Source organism: Meleagris gallopavo, chromosome 25 (assembly GCF_000146605.3).
Source record: "Meleagris gallopavo isolate NT-WF06-2002-E0010 breed Aviagen turkey brand Nicholas breeding stock chromosome 25, Turkey_5.1, whole genome shotgun sequence".
In the NCBI taxonomy this organism is placed as follows: Eukaryota; Metazoa; Chordata; class Aves; order Galliformes; family Phasianidae; genus Meleagris; species Meleagris gallopavo.
Genome location: NC_015035.2, coordinates 4,259,745 through 4,265,350, shown reverse-complemented (window position 1 = coordinate 4,265,350; position 5,606 = coordinate 4,259,745).

Here is a 5,606-nt window from a genome sequence, read left to right as displayed (position 1 = left end):
GGTTGCGGGGTGAGCGGTTCTGAGGGGCTGAAGGCGGTTCTGGGGGGCTGAAGGCGGTTCTGAGGGCTCCAGGTTGCAGCAGGGGTGTAGGGGAGGTGTAAGGCTGGGGGTGCGTGGGGACAGGGGGTTGGAAGGTGGGGGAGGTTGCAAGCTTGTGGTCGCAAGGAGGTGATTGGTTTGGGGGATGCAGATGGGGCTGTGCGGGATGGATGGAGGTTGGTGACGTTCTGGTGGGGTGCGCGGCTCGAGGGGGTGCACGCTTGCAGGGGTGATGAAAGGGTGATAGGAGGAATCCCTGGGTGCTGTTGCATGGGGTGATTTGTTGATGGGGGGTGCAAGATTGGGGGATGCTTGGTTGCATCTTGGGGTTGCGTGGTTGCTGAGGGGTGCACAGTTGCAGGATATTGCCAGGGAATGCTCAGCACGGCTGCATGGGAGCAGTAGTGGCAATGGTGGGGTGTCACCCAGCAGTGCCACCATCGCTGGGGTCAGACAGGTGGTGATGGATGGGGAGAGGTGCAGCAAGGGAAGGGAAGGGGGAAAAAAAAACATCCAAAGGGCAGAAAACGAGGAAAAATCTGCACAGGGCCCATAGGGACGTGGCAGTGCCAGGGGATGAAAGGGCTCTTGTTCGCCTGCACTCTCTGCAGCAGGAAAATGTTTACTCAAAGGCTGGGGGGCTGAGTTCTGCCATCCAGCTCAGCTCCTCCCTCTGCGTGCTCTGTGCTGCTGCTGCACCCCGAGTCCCTCTGTTTTATCCTTAGGGGGTGAAATCCAACCAGGTAGGAGCACTGCACCCTCCCAGCGCAGCCTAATTGTCATTAACCAGCAAAATCAAAGCTAATCCCCACCCCATTCTGCACTACTGAGGTCTGCAGCTGGCACATGGCTCTGTGCATCCATGGATTCACCCCAGTGCCAGCCTGGTGCCAGCTGCAGATCTGTGCACAGAGCAGGATGCATCAGTCTGCACCACCAAGCTGCAGCCAAGTCCTTTCAGGGGCCTTCATCCCTGCAGGGAAGAGGAGGAGAAGGAGCAGGGGTTGGGTGCTGTCTGTACGTGGGCCAGCTTTCCTGCAACGGAGCAGCACATGGCCTGGGAGCATGGCAGTGCCCTTGGGACAGCTGTGTCCCCATGACTCTGTCAGTCCCCATGGCTCCAGTGCGTGCTGAGCCCTGGGTTTGGTCCCTGGGACCACATCCCCTTCCCATCGCCACCCATCTCCTGCTGCCATCAGCCCCCAGCGCCTGCAGGAGCAATCGAGCTAAAATGAAGTAATCACTCTTCAAGTGCAGTCATTTGCAGAAAAAACGCAGGCCTCTCCGTGATTGCAAATGGTCTCTGCTGAAACCCTCATTCCCATTCCAAGGATAAATGTTTGCAGTTCCAGTGTGACGGCAGCCTGCAACACAGCCCTTGTGTCCTCACTGCGTCTCTGGGTTCCTCTGGATCGGGGACAAAAAGATGGGCTTTGGGGCTTTTGAGCCTCCTTGGAGCCAGCAGTGCTCTGGGGAGGATGTTTTCCTCTCGCTCATAAAAGGACAAAGTGATGGAGCAGGGCTGGCCCATAACCCCCCAGCACCCATGGGATGGGTGGGCTGCAGGAGCTGCCCTGCACTGAGTGGGACTCCCACCCCCAAACCTCTCCTTATTTCAGAACACCACACTTTCTCCCTTTTTCCTGCGAGGACATTGGAGCTATGAGGACACAACCTGGCTGTGCATCCCCCAGCACTGCACAGCCGTCCCACACCCAATTTTTTACCTTCTGCTTTTGTCCCTCTATCTCTCCCACGCCGCCCTCTCTCCCTCTCCCCCCTTCCCTTTGCTTCCCTCTTCTTTTTTCTATACCTCTCCCTATTACCCACCATCCAGTCCTTTACTTCTAATAAGTCCCTGCTATTTTCTCAAATCACCGCCTTTTCCTAATGCCCCAAATCCTTCTCTTTCTTAGCAGACAAAACAGCTGATCTCATCCCGCCCAGCGGTCAGGCCGGATGTAATGGGGCTATTAGATGAGTTATCACTGCCTGAAAGGATGAAATAACTCTGTGCCTTCACCCAAATAAACCAGCAGAGCCACTCGTGGTCCTGTGCGTGGCAAAGAAGGAGCGAGAGCTCCCGGAGGAAAGAGCTGTGAAGATGCTGCAGGAGTTACATGGTGTGACATGGGGTTAGAGCTTAGAGTTAGGCTGTGTTGCTTCAGACTCAGCTCCTCTGCCCTGGGGTTTCCCAGTGGGGAACTGGGAAGAGCTCAAAAACTATTCCAGAGCATCACCAATCAGGCTGCAGTGCTTAACACAGGGCCACAGCTGCAATCCCAAGCGTGTGGATTTGCCCCTTTCTGATTTCAGCAGTAAAATGGTTTTAATAAGAAAAGAATTAAGGCACAACAACCCAGCGGATCTGCCCCAAAACACAGCCTTGTCTCCTCCAGCATTGACCTTTTTCCTTAAGAGAAAGTGAGGTGGGAAATGAATCAGCCCATGTGCTTTGGGACCCTGATGGCATCCAAGGCAACGAGAACCATTCTGGGTTTGGGAGTGCTCAGCTTTCCCACTGCCACCTCTGGATGCTGCCAGGCCCGCTCTGAGCAGAGGATGGAGCAGTGCTTTGTCCAGCATTCCTAATTACTTCTTACGTTGGGGATGACACCGCTTTTCCAGTTTATTTTCTTTCATCGGGTTTGATTTCGGGTGCTGTTTGCCCTCCTCGCAGCTCTGCTTTGGTGCTCTTCCAAACTCCGTCACAGAAAGGATGCGCTCGGCAGTTTGCAACACAAAGAGCTGGTCGGGCATTTGGGCTGAGCAGAGCTGAGCTGAGGCACCAGCAGAGCCCCAGGAACAATGGATTCCCATCGCAGACAGCACTGCTTGTGCTCACAGTGCATCGGGAAAGTTCTGCTGTGGTCGGGGCAGAATGGAGACGTGGGGACCTGGGGCTGAGGAGGGAGGAAGAAAGTTTGGAAGAAACATTAAAAGAAGCAGAAAAGGTGTGCTGATTTGATTCATTTCTGAGCGTTCTTCTAAACTATTTCAAGAGCTTTCCTCTGCCTAGAGGAGACTCTGCTCGTATGGGATGCATATATGTAGATGTATGTAAGGATATTAGTGCATGTGCATGCACGAGTGTGTCCGGGTGTTTCTCTCCCTGCAAAAGGACCACGATGACATTTTAGGTCTCCACTGCTCACAGCACAGCTGGATCCTTTGTCTGCTCCTTCCCTTATTGATGGCTCCAGCGAAGCCTCCTTTTTCATCTCATTGGCAGAGGATCAGAACTCATCAATCCTCAGTTAGCTGCTGAGCACTCTGTTTCTTTTATTATTTTCTTTTATTATTATTATCTCAGAATGAAACAATTCAAAGGGAATAAGGGAAAAAAAAAAGTATAAATAATGCAGGCTGTTCTGGAGGCACAAGGCTCAGCCATTGGCATTTGTACAGAAATTAATCCTGGGCAGCCACGTGCTGGCAGCTGCTGCTGTGTGGAGCATTGGGCACAAGCGTGGCTTTAGGTGGAGGATTCAGAAGGGGTTATGGAATGGTCCAGCACTGCCAGAGGGGTTAAATGAGGGATTCAAGGCTAAGCTAAGGATTATAGAAGTGGTCCTTTAAGCTCAATATATTATGTGTTTCCAGGTTCAGGTATGTTTAATCAAAAGGCAGTTGACCAATTTGCCTCCTTCTGCCTGGAATTGCTTAGCAGGTGATTCCCTGGATCTGTGTCCCCTTATGTTTCAGGCACAAAATCACAGCAAATGTCACCCAGGTGCCACTGAGCTTTCATGAGCAGACCTGGGGCTCTGGGCCAAGCACCCCCCAGGTGTGCACAGCCAAACCCAGCCCTCATTTTGCTTTCCAGCCATGAACACGAGTGACCAACCCGAATCGGCCGATGGACGAGACAAACCTTTGCTCTTTGGTTTTAACCAGGAAAAGGCAAAGGGGAGCTGGGAGCATCACTGAGCTCCTGGCAGAGCTGTGTCTGTGCCACCACCTCAGCCCCATCCTCATCCCACCACTCCCAAACCTCTCTCATGCAAATTTCTGCGTTCCTCTCCCCCCCCCAAAAAAAAAAAGCAATTCTGGGAGATGAAGCAGCCATTAATCACCAGGAAATTGTGCTTGTTACAGGAGAAACATTAACAAAATAATCATAAATAGTCTGCCAGCCCTGATTTGCAAATGCATATATTTTGAACCTTATGGAAAGGCGTCTCATTTTGCTCCAGTAATTAGTTATTAACCCTTCGCCACGTAGCGTGGGCACCCAAACTTCACGCTGTGCAGGTTCACCCACGTTGCTGCATCTTAAACATGGCTGCATCCATACTTTCAGGACACAGCTGTGCTTGGGCTCCCACCAGAGGTGGGGAAAAGGGTTTGTGCTGAGGAAATGGAATCCCGTGAGCTGGGGGAAGGAAATGGGCTTTGGAACCCACAAAGCTGAGCCTGACTCCACTTGTGCCAGCACTGCTGTGGAATTCACACCCCAAAATGTTATTTTTCCTTTTTATTATTAAAACAACCTTGGAACATGATGCCAGTTGACACTGGCCTTTCACTTCAGCTTTCCCGCTGAGCTGCCCCTGATTTTCAGTTCTTTCTTCATAAGAGGAACTTATTTTTACAAGAAGAATTTATTCGTAAAAGCCACTGTTAGTTCTGCAGTGACAAGATGAGCAGCACACTCAGCATCTTCTCTTCTCTTTTTTTCCCCCCAATGTAATCAGCTTTAATTGGAAAAATAAATGAGATCTCTCCTTCAAGACAATTATACCGAACATTGGATTAAATTACTATTAGGATTTTTTTTTTTAATACTGGTTCAGGCATCGTCTGTTGTTTTAAATAACCGTGCAGTGAGCATCTTGGTGTTCTTTGTGCGTGGAAGGAGCATGAGTGCTTTGGGCTGGGGATGGGACAGGCAAAAGGGGAAGGGTTGCTGGGGACAAAATGCAGCAGTGCACAGACAGACAGGGCCAAAGGGTGCTATGGCATGGCGTGGCATAGCATGGCGTGGCATAGCATGGTATGGTATGGTATGGTATGGTATGGTATGGCATGGCATGGCATGGCATGGTATGGTATGGTATGGTATGGTATGGTATGGTATGGCATGGCATGGCATGGCATGGCATGGCATGGCATGGTATGGTATGGTATGGCATGGCATGGCATGGCATGGTATGGTATGGTAAGGCATGGCATAGCATGGTAAGGCATGGCATGGCACAGTATGGTGTGGCATGGCGTGGCATGGTAAGGCACGGCACGGCATGGCATGGCACGATATGGCACGGTAAGGTATTATCATTACCATTTATGGCAAGGTACGGAGTAGCATGGCATGGCGTGGTATAGTAAGGCGCGGTACGGCACGGTAAGGTACGATACTCCATAGAATCATAGAATTGTTTCAGTCGGAAGGGACCCTTAAAGGCCACGTGTTCCAATTCCCTGCAGTGCACAGGGACACCAACAGCCCCAACCCGACCTTGAACGTCACCGGGGACGGGAACGGCACAGCCTGCCGTTCCGGCGCTGCCCTGCGCTGCTCTGCCAGACTCGAGGCCGCCTTAAGGACAGGCGAGGGCGGGACC